Source organism: Neoarius graeffei, chromosome 3 (genome assembly GCF_027579695.1).
Source record: "Neoarius graeffei isolate fNeoGra1 chromosome 3, fNeoGra1.pri, whole genome shotgun sequence".
Lineage (NCBI taxonomy): Eukaryota > Metazoa > Chordata > Actinopteri > Siluriformes > Ariidae > Neoarius > Neoarius graeffei.
Window position 1 is genome coordinate 62,707,646 of NC_083571.1, and position 12,326 is coordinate 62,719,971.

General features: G+C 37.6%; 1 long non-coding RNA gene across 1 annotated transcript; it reads right to left on the reverse strand.

The window, feature by feature from the left end:
* Positions 1–1,273: 1,273 nt before the first annotated feature.
* LOC132882851 (uncharacterized) lies at positions 1,274–7,811 on the reverse strand. The gene is made up of 3 exons (XR_009654250.1): positions 7,735–7,811; positions 6,926–6,975; positions 1,274–1,586 (listed from the first exon to the last, which is right to left on the reverse strand). It is a non-coding gene; the product is annotated as an uncharacterized LOC132882851 (long non-coding RNA).
* Between the last annotated feature and the right edge of the window lie 4,515 nt (positions 7,812–12,326).

The window sequence follows — 12,326 nt, forward strand, 5'->3', positions numbered from 1 at the left end:
ATGACCTGGATGACTGAGAACCTTCACAGACAAGGGGTAAGGACGAAAACCAACACTGAATGCCTGTGACCTTTGATCCCTCAGGTGGCACTGCATTAAAACTGACATGACCATATAAAAGATATTACTACAGTGTCTTTCAGGGACATTCCTGCTTATTCCAGAAAGACAATGCCAAGCCACATTCTGCACATGTTACAACAGCATGGCTTCATAGTAAAGAGTGTGGGTGCTATACTGGCCTGCCTGCCTTCCAGTGTGACACATTGTGAAGCACAAAATATGACAAGAGACCCCCTGATCTGAAGTCGTATATCAAGCAAGAATGGGAAAGAATTTCTCATTCAAGACTTCAACAATTAGTGTTCTCAGTTTACAAATGCTTACTGAGTGTTGTTAAAATTAAAGATGTAATACAGTGGTAAACATGCCTCCATCCCAACTTTTTTGTAATGTGTTGTTGGCATCAAATTCATAATCAGTGTATATTTACAAAAACATTAACATTTATCAGTTTGAACATTAAATATCTTGTCTTTGTATAATATTAAATTGAATATAGGTTGAAAGGGATTTGCAAATCATTGTTTTTTTTTTGTTTACGGTGTACACAGTGTTCCAACTTTTTTGGAATCAGAGTTGTATTATTGATGTTGATATTTTTGACTGTCTATTAATTGTGCACCAAGGAGCAACTCCAATAATTAAGTTAAAAACTAGGTACACCTCTGCTAGCCATCACTGAGACAGTCTAGTAGGTTTATATCTGACCGCACAGAAGTTGAACACCAGCTCTACTTGGTAAACTGCATCCCTACTGCTGATTTGGTTTGAGCAATCAACATGTGAGATGAATTGGTAAAGTTGTAATGTGGTGAACTGAACTACAGACCACCCTAAAACTTAATTATTATTTTTTACATATAGAGAGAATTAAAGTATATGACATAATTACCAAAAGGAGTCCAAAAGCTATGTGAATAATAGCTGAGTTAGAACTGCATGCCAGCTCCAAATAAATGAGTTCATAGTGAATAAGGAATGAGTTAGGTTCATCGTTAATTTACGGAGGAGTTTAAATACAATGTTAGTGACAAAGAATTTAGGGAAGCACTCATTAATTAAATGTTAAATTATGTTACTGTTAAATGTTAATTAAGTTTAACAACCCGTGATCAAAAATCAGCATGTTGACTCACCATCATAACAGAGAAAGATTCTTGTATTATGGCAGAACTCATTAACCCAAAGTCCATCCCAGTATATTACCACGCACGCTGCTTGATATCCATGATAAGGATATTCTGGACACCAACTCCTTAGACTTATATTCTTCAATGGCAAGTGATTGTAGGACCAGTACCAGCTGTCCAGATCATTGTACAGACCCGTCCAAACAGGCCCAAACACATTATGCTTGATGAGTAATTCACTTAGCTGCACTTGGTTACTTTGATCCCTCATTGTAAATAGATCAAGGTAGTTTTCCTTGCAGTAGTTCTGTGCCACCGGCCAGGACATGTGCAGCTTGATGAGAGTAGGGGCAACTTGCGACCAATCTTGGATGGGCAGCACAAATGGAACACCTGTTGTCATTATTAAATAAATAAAAAAAAACACACATGCGCACACACACACACACACACACACACACACACATACACACAGAGTAGACCTAAAGTAATAGATAATAGTGCCTGGCATAAGTATTCATCCCCTTGCACTTCTCAACATTTTGTCAAAATAGGCCATAATATTGAAGTGGGGAGGAATAGTATAGTTTGCAAAATTGATTTACAAAGAAAATTTAAAAAACAACAAACCATGTTCCAGTTGCATTCACAATTAATTGCACATTCACCCATGTTGCTTTGAAAACCCTAAATTACAACCCCGATTCCAAAAAAGTTGGGACAAAGTACAAATTGTAAATAAAAACGGAATGCAATAAATTTACAAATCTCAAAAACTGATATTGTATTCACAATAGAACATAGACAACATATCAAATGTCAAAAGTGAAACGTTGAAATTTCATGCCAAATATTGGCTCATTTGAAATTTCATGACAGCAACACATCTCAAAAAAGTTGGGACAGGGGCAATAAGAGGCTGGAAAAGTTAAAAGGTACAAAAAAGGAACAGCTGGAAGACCAAATTGCAACTCATTAGGTCAATTGGCAATTAACATGACTGGGTATAAAAAGAGCATTTTGGAGTGGCAGCGGCTCTCAGAAGTAAAGATGGGAAGAGGATCACCAATCCCCCTAATTCTCTGCTGACAAAAAGTGGAGCAATATCAGAAAGGAGTTCGACAGTGTAAAATTGCAAAGAGTTTGAACATATCATCTACAGTACATAATATCAAAAGATTCAGAGACTCTAGAAGAATCTCTGTGCGTAAGGGTCAAGGCCGGAAAAACATACTGGGTGCCCGTGATCTTCGGGCCCTTAGATGGCACTGCATCACATACAGGCATGCTTCTGTATTGGAAATCACAAAATGGGCTCAGGAATATTTCCAGAGAACATTATCTGTGAACACAATTCACCGTGCCATCCGCAATTGCCAGCTAAAACTGTATCATTCAAAGAAGCCATATCTAAACATGATCCAGAAGCGCAGACGTCTTCTCTGGGCCAAGGCTCATTTAAAATGGACTGTGGCAAAGTGGAAAACTGTTCTGTGGTCAGACGAATCAAAATTTGAAGTTCTTTATGGAAATCAGGGACACCGTGTCATTCAGACTAAAGAGGAGAAGGACGACCCAAGTTATTATCAGCGCTCAGTTCAAAAGCCTGCATCTCTGATGGTATGGGGTTGCATTAGTGCATGTGGCATGGACAGCTGGAAAAACACCATCAATGCTGAAAGGTATATCCAGGTTCTAGAGCAATATATGCTCCCATCCAGATGACGCCTCTTTCAGGGAAGACCTTGCATTTTCCAACATGACAATGCCAAACCACATACTGCATCAATTACAGAATCATGACTGCGTAGAAGAAGGGTCTGGGTACTGAACTGGCCAGCCTGCAGTCCAGATCTTTCACCCATAGAAAACATTTGGCGCATCATAAAACGGAAGATACGACAAAAAAGACCTAAGACAGTTGAGCAACTAGAATCCTACATTAGACAAGAATGGGTTAACATTCCTATCCCTAAACTTGAGCAGCTTGTCTCCTCAGTCCCCAGACGTTTACAGACTGTTGTAAAGAGAAAAGGGGATGTCTCACAGTGGTAAACATGGCCTTGTCCCAACTTTTTTTAGATGTGTTGTCATGAAATTTAAAAATCACCTAATTTTTCTCTTTAAATGATACATTTTCTCAGTTTAAACATTTGCTATGTCATCTATGTTCTATTCTGAATAAAATATGGAATTTTGAAACTTCCACATTATTACATTCCATTTTTATTTACAATTTGTACTTTGTCCCAACTTTTTTGGAATCGGGGTTGTAGTTCTAATGCAACTGGTGACCATCAGAAGTCACATTATTAGTTGAATGGAGTCGATTTGTGTGCAAATGTAGTGTTATGTGAGTTTGTTAAATAACATACATAAACAACATTATTAATACCAAGATGCTAGCAAAACAAGTCCTGGACAAAGGTCTGAACAAAGTGTCACTCAGGTTGTGGATATAAAAAAAAAAAAATCACAAATACAAGACATCTTATCCATTCCTAAAAATGGGCAAAACTATCTAGATACAAGTCACCAAAAATCTGTGAGTTAAGGATGGCATTAAACAAAGAATCAACCAAGAGGCCAGGTATGACTGAAAAACTTGGAAAGATCCACAGCTCAGATAGAAGAAACTGTTCACAGGACAACCATCACCTAGGCACTCCATAAACCTGAACTTTATGGAAAAGTGTCAAGAAGAAAACAAATGTGGGGAAAAGGTTCTTTGATGAACCTTTTGTCCTATGTTTGGTGGAAATGTCCAAGAACATCATCCCCATAGTGATGCGTGGTGGTAGTATAATCATGTTAGAACGTAAGAAAGTCTAATACCCTTTTACTTAATTTTTGTTTTAGTTTTATTTTACTATGCAGCACTCTAGCCAACACTTAGTGAGCTAAACAGTAAACAATAGACAGAAATACATTTATTTTAGTATTATTAGCTCATCCGGTCAACAGGCAATGAGCTTATGCCATCATGTGTTGTCCACCGTCTGTCATTGGTCTGTCCGGTGTCGTCCACATTTCACGAAAATGGTTTCATCTCTCTCAATTCTCCACTTATTTTTATTCTTTTTGGCAGGAAGGTGGGTCTGCCTGGGGTGCATATAGCTTCTACCCAAATTTGCATAATTGCAATTAATAATGAAGATATGGAGTAATTAAGCCCTAATGAGAAGTTTCCACACAAATTGCTTCTTCACCTTCAATACTTCACTGATTTTGATTTTTTTCTGGCATGAAGGTATGGGTACCTAGGATGCATATAATTTTTTACCCAGATTTGCTTAATTACAATTATTAATGAAGTTATGGACTAATTAAGCCTTAATAAGCAGTTCAACAAAAATTACTTCTTCTTGGCCAATTCCTCGCCATTTTGGATTCTTTCTGGCAAATAGGTAGGTACTCCTAGGGTGTATATAGCTTCTATACATAGCTTGTATCTAGTTTGTATATTGTGTATATAGCTTGCAACATTTATTGGGCAAGGTGGCCTACTTTAGATCATTTTTTCTGGACTAGACAGGGCCAGAGTGAGATACACTGTCATTGACAGTCTTGTTAAGAAGCTCACAGGTGGTAACTTCACCTGCCATGTATTAGCAACTGGCCTTCAATTCCTGTGCAACCAGTCAAATTGGATTGGGTTTCCCCAAAGTACAGGTTGCTTATTTGCTTATTTTCATAAAGTACACCAATAATTCTGCATTATTACAGCTTTCAACAGATGAACAGGTCCTTGAATCATAACCCTATTAACAAAACTTGAAATATTCTTCCTCATTCTCATTTTTAATTCTTTATTTTATACTCTCATAAGACATTTTTTCCCTCTAACACAGCATATATGTTTGCACAAAAAGTATGAGAAAGAATACTGCAATGAAATTTTGAAAAGTAAATACAACCCTGTTTCCAAAAAGTTGGGACACTGTAAACTGTAAATAAAAACAGAATGTGTCATGGAAATCCTATATTTCTTTGAAAATAAAGGGAACATATCAGATGTTGAAACTGAGAAATTTAATTGTGTTTTGATAAATATATGCTCATTTTGAATTTAATATCAGCAGAAAAAAATATTTCAAAAAGCTTGTGACAAGGGCAGCAAAAGACTGGAAAAATTGTGTAACGTAATGTGTAATTTAGCCATCTTCCAGGCTAAAGAGGAGAGGGACCATCCGGCTTGTTATCAATGCACAGTTCAAAAGCCAGCATCTGTGATGGTATGGGGGGCATTAGTGTATATGGTATGGGTAGCTTGCACATCTGGGAAGGCACCATTAATGCTGAATGATATATACAGGTTTTGGAGCAACATGCTGCCATCCAGATGATGTCATTTAAGGGAAGGGCTTCTTTATTTCAGTAAGTCAATGCCAAACCGCATTCTGCATGCATTACAACTGCATGGGTGCCTAGTAACAGAGTTCAGGAGCTAAACTGGCCTGCCTGCAGTCCACACCTGTCTCCCACTGAAAACATTTGCTGCATTGTGAAACACAAAATACAACAAAGTAGACCCTGAACCGTTGAACATGTGAAATCCTATATCAGGCAGAAGGGGACAACATTCACTTTCAAAACAACAGCAACTGGGTTCCTCAGTTCCCAAAAGTTTGCAGAGTTTTGTTAAAAGTAGAGGTGATGCAACACAGTGGTAAACATGCCCCTGTTGCAACTTTTTTTTAACGTGTTTACTGGCATCAAATTCAAAACAAGCATATATTTTTCAAAAAACAATACCTCACTTTTAACATTTGATATGTTGTCTTTGTATTATTTTTAATGAAATATAGGGTTTCCATGACTTGCCAATCATCACATTCTATTTTTGTTTGCAGTTTACACAGCATTTCCACTTTTTTGGAAATGGGGCTGTAGATTTCAACATATTTTGCTATCTATATATGTTCTTTAAAATATAGACACATGGGATTTTTTTTTAATATCTGTATAGCATAACAGCGTAAATAGTAATGATTCCAGCATAGCATTAGACTTAATGTTATTACATCCCGGGTCACAAGTAATCAATCAGTTTTTAAGAGTAGTAAATGCCAGAATTAACCAGCCAAAATTTATCAATGATATCTCATCTCATCTAATTATCTCTAGACGGCATAAGTATTCATCCCCTTGCACTTTTCAAAATTTTGTCAAAATAGGCCATAATATTGAAGTGGGGAGGAATAGCATAGTTTGCAAAATTCTCATCTCATTATCTCTAGCCGCTTTATCCTGTTATACAGGGTCACAGGCAAGCTGGAGCCTATCCCAGCTGACTACGGGCGAAAGGCGGGGTACACCCTGGACAAGTCGCCAGGTCATCACAGGGCTGACACATAGACACAGACAACCATTCACACTCACATTCACACCTACGGTCAATTTAGAGTCACCAGTTAACCTAACCTGCATGTCTTTGGACTGTGGGGGAAACCGGAGCACCCGGAGGAACCCCACGCGGACATGGGGAGAACATGCAAACTCCACACAGAAAGACCCTCACCGGCCACGGGGCTCGAACCCAGACTTTCTTGCTGTGAGGCGACAGCGCTAACTACTACACCACCGTGCCGCCCCTTTATCAATGATATGTCAATTAAATTAAATTTTTTCACTGATGTATAGGCTAAACCAAATATTAAATCTTTTCTCAGCAAAATATCAAATAATGTCTCTAAAAATAATTTTAAAAGTAGCAATAAATCATTTCTCACCAGTCAGATACAGAAGAGTTATGAGGTTTAGCTTCATTATGAAGAAGTAGCTGTGGAGAAAATTTAAAATTACGAGTTAAATTATATTTGAAAGAGTAAGTTTCACTTAAAAAAACAAAACATGATTGGCAAATAGCCCTGCAAAAATATACATGGTCCCTTCTGAAAGTATTGGAACAGCAAGGACAATACTTTTGTTTGTTTGTTTGTCTCCTATACACTGAAGACATTTAGGTTTGAAATCAAAAGATGAATAGGACATGATAGATCAGAATTTCAGCTTTCATTTCCTTATATTTACATCTAGATGTGTTTAAAAAAAACCTGAGAACATGGCATGTTTTATTTGAGCCCACACATTTTATAAGTGATGATAATTATTGGAACATTTTTTTTTTACTGACAGGTGTTTCTTGATGCCCAGGTATACCCTGCTAGATTGACTGTTAAAAAAAAAAAAAACCCTGCTGTTCCAATTCTTTTGGAGGGCACTGCATTCATTTTGTCATGTTCATTTATTGATAAGTCAGGGGGGGAAATAATGAAAAACATGACAAAAAACAATTAGCCAGAATACAGCAATTCAACAAAGAAGTCTATGAGAGACCCACATTCACAAAACAAAATCTAATGATCTATTTATTGCTAATAATGTGAACAGGATATCTAAGAAATATGAAGTCATAGTCAGAAATTTTCATAAAATGTATGCTCAACTACAATAACATACAAGTAAAAAAAAAAGGAGAAAAACAGACTTCAAACCATAACCAAGTAAGCAATAAAAAGTAACAAAGAATAGAACATACCTTTAGACACTGAAGATTTAAAGGTTAAATATGAAAAATTCAGGATGCAGTGCTTCACGATATTTCAGACCTTCTCTTTCAGCCTCTGAAACTTTTCTAAAAGCTCAACTTGCACTAAAGCCCTTACCTTATCTAAATCTTTTATGCAAAATCATTGTAATTTCCACTAATGAGACTGATTTCCATTTCCAGTTTCTCCTTAAAATAAAAGAACCAAATAAAATTGACCATCAAATATGAGCAGAAAATGTATTAGAAAATACAAACAAATAAATTCAGAAATGTATTATACTTTTTATGTCATTTTTTAAAATCACATATCATTAATCCAAAACTCAATCTAAAACCTCAATAGAGGCCCCAAATAATCACATATAATGACTATTTTAATTTTAATTGAATTTCATAACTAATAAAAAGGCATTTCTAGTGATGGATTAAGGCATAAACAATATTAAGTGCAGATTACATTTTTTTTTTCATTATACGCAGGCACATGCAAGTCTAAAAATTACCCAAACATCAATTTTCCACCTATAAGTGGAATGGGCAATTATCAAGCCCCAAAGTACCTGAGTGAAGTTTTGGTATATTATGATCCGCCACTACTTCAATCTAATTTCTTTTTTAGCTCCTGAATAAGTAAGGAATAAAACTCATGCTGTTTTTGTCATTAATTAAGAAATTAAAATACATTTTAATCATTTGCAGCACACCCTCAAGTGTTTTATTCCATACAAAATATATATTATGCATGTTGCTTCACTGTGTAGAGGATATTTGTATGGAAGCTACATTAATTACATTGCAGACTAATAAACATCAGTAAGACTGTATAAGGAAATAATGTTTTTGTTTTATTGTTGTTGGGGTTTTTTGTTTGTTTGTATTTTTGCTATGATGTAATATAAAATTTAAAAATGAAAAATAAAAAAGACCAATCTAGTGATGCATGAATTTGAAGATGGCAAGCATTGAGATAATGCTGGAGTCCATCTATCCATTCATCCATCCATCCATCCATCTGGACTTTCCATGTGACTAATGTACAGCTCATCCATCATACTGCATCTTTTTACATACTCTATTTCCTTTTCATTTGTGGGCCCAAATGAAGCCACGAAGAACATCATTCAAATCTCACACATCTCTGCAGAGCCAAATAAATTTTTGTCCTGCATGTTTATAGCTTTGTAGATCAATCAGAATTGCTTTTATAAAACACAAAATCACTGTTTTTCAACAGTCATATCATTCTCTGGATTTGAACACAACTGAAAACCTCTGATCTGCATTCAAGAAGCCACTCCACTTCCAAGAACTTAAGAATATCATGGAGCTTGAAATGTTCTGTATGTTCTGTAATATTGAAATATTCTGAAGAGGCTTAGCTCTGTAGTTATCTTGCTGGCAGGCTTTACCACATATTAAATAAATGAACGATTTTATGAACAATATAAAGGGTGTTCATAAAGTGCTAATACCCTTTATACTACCATTTATTTAATGCATGGTGCTCTCTTAGAGCTCATGTTTGGTGATCTCATGTTTGGTGTACATCACTTAGCAGCTGTGGCAAGGGAGCCTAAATTTGCAAGCATTTTGGATGGTGTAATGTAGAGAGGTCAAATCAGGAGCATGCCTCATTTAGTAGCTGGTGCACGTGAACCCAAATTTGCAAGCATTCCAATGAACAGATTTGAATTTCATAAAGTCTAAATCCACTTAACCCTAAACACTGGATTAAAGAATTAGAGGTTTTGGCCACTGGGATGGCTTCCTTGTGAGTTACAAATACCTTCGCAGTTCCATAATCTTTAGTACACCAGCCTTTTCTGCTTCACCTAATTTATTAGCCTGTATTGTCATTCAGACTTAGAAATAGGACTTCTTTTCAATTCCCCTCACTGTGCCTCTGAAAAATCGAGGGTAAAATCTTCTTTAGCATGGTGGATCATGAACTTGTCAGGATACCTGAAATAAACCATCTGATTGACACATCAAGCCAGAAAGCAGGGATCTCAGGTTTCTCCTGGTGCCTGGAACAAGGTAGTACCATCTGTCATTAACTGTTAATCAGCAGTGCTACTTAAGATTTAGCTCATCAAAATGTGGACAAATTCAAGGGGAGTGAATGCTTATGGAAAATATTTTATGATTCATAAGAAATAGAAATGGTACTGATGTCTGTCTAAAGTTACACAGCCTTGTCGGTAATCTCTTGTGAGAGCGTGTATTGATGTCACAGCCTGTGAACGGTGTAGAAGTTAATCCCCTTGTAAAGCCTTCCAGTCTGCTGTTATAACAGCTCATTAGATGGGATTAAAGGACATGGGACATGGATTTTTTTTCTGGGTATAATTATGTATAAAGGACATAAATGCCATCTAAATCACTGCAGGGCGTCAAAAATGTGAAAATCATCACATTATTCAACTTTTTTATACATCAGCGTAAAACAATGATTTGTTAATTAGCTAAGCGGTCACGTGACCGTGACGTCACAAAAACTTTTCAAGGAGCCAGCGCTTGGGTATCTAATGTAAACAGGTTACCGTAATGGACACCATCGACAGTGACATTCCCGATGTTTCACAGACCCTATCAATTCGAACCGATAGCTGGAAATTCACATGAACATGGATTTTGTCTTTACTCTGACGGGTCAGATGATTCTGAGAGTGAGAGTTCATTCAATCCCCATGAAACTGAAAGCGGTCGGCTCGATAACACATCCTGGTAAGTTAAAAACAATTCTGCTCAAAGGCTAATGATCTGTTGAAAGAAGTATTATTTTTGTATCATACATTGAAAGTTCATCATAGATCTAGCTAAAGTCCGTTGCAAGCTAGGTTTTTTTGCTGACATTTTTCGAGATTGATTGAGATACAATGCTTCCAGAGTCCGAGATGAAAACATTCAAAATGGCGAAACGAGTCAGAATTATGATAATCAATAATTGATACACCCAAAATTATAATACTAATCCTTACCGCATGAGGCCCATGGTAAAACCACACTTCCAGGAGGGGCTGCCGTCTGCCTCCCAAGCCAGCCGAGAGCGCTCCTCATCGGGCACGGCCAGGCGGGCGAATGCCCTGGTCCGTCCGCCCTGTCTAAAGAATAATGGTACAACTCCGAGTGAAGGTATCAATGCGCTGTCGAAGCGCGCAGAAGGTGTTAGTACGCCTGTCATTATAGTGCGGATTTTCCATAGCATAGAAAATCGCCACGTTTCAATTTGTGTAACCAAACTTTGTTTCATGTCACTGGTCATATAAATCTATGTAAACAGGAAAAACGCGGAAGAGTTTGGTCGCATCTAACTACAGCCCCAAAAAATACCATTGGCCATGCTGAGCCTAGCTACATTGCTAACAGAAGTGACAGCGCGTCTGACTGACTGGGAGATCGCAATACACCATGATGTTCAATGTACGTTAAAGGGCTGATGACACGAACATGACTCTATGCAATTTCTTAAATAAACTATACAACATGGCAAACGTTAGATTTCTGTTATAATTACGTGAAAAGAAGCTGTTGTTACGCGAATATCCAACTTTTAATTGCACAACGCAAGAAAACTGGGTCCGTGGCTCGCGGCCATGTTGTGACGTCAGCGGAAGAACACGCTGCGGTTCACTGGCTGTTCTACTCTGGTTCTACTCAATGGAAATGGCGCATGAAAACGCCGGTGAACTCTCTAGTGCTAGCTCTTCCTCTTCTGGGAGTCTAAAATTGTGTTGATCTCTTCCGAATAGAATCTATGATAGCCTACCCTCTTTACCCTTTGCCTCTCGTTGCTAGGCGGCAGTTACATGAAAGCCGCAAGCTTTCACAAGCAAATACATGACTGATATCACGCCAACTTTATGATTACATTTATGATTATCATGTAGAATCTATAGCGCTACGTACCTTTATCTTATGTCGTTTCACAACACATGTTCTGACAGGAGGACTGTCTTTGGATCCGGCATAGCTACTAGTAGGAATACTGGCAGTGTTGCCAGATTGGGAGGAATCCCGCCCAGTTGGGCAGTTTCAAGTGCATTTTGGTGGATTTTGAACATATTTTGGGCTGGAAAACTTCAGCAGTATCTGGCAACAGATACTGCTGACGTTTTCCAGCCCAAAATATGTTCAAAACCCACCAAAATGCACTTGAAACCGCTCAACTGGGCGGGAAACCTCCCAATCTGGCAACACTGTGTAGGCACTGCTGATGGTAGTAACACGTTTGTGCTGAACTGAACACCCAAGAGATTCTTTTAAGCTGGGAAGGGTGTCGAAACAATCCAAATCGAAGTGTTCAGAGCACAGGACAGATGTTGGTGAGGGCTCCCACTTGTCACAAGTGCGCCTGACTTGCTTCACCCACTTCACATGCAGCTCGGGATCTCTGGGAAACTTGAATAAACTTACCCCATCCTTGTAGGTTTTGGAGCTAAAGCCGGCAACACAGCGCGAAGGCATAATAACTTATATATATATATATATATATATAATACTAATAATGATAAACTGAACACCTGTCGCATCAACAACAAACTGGTAAGTCAGGAGGAAGGTTCTTTCGCTGATGTCAT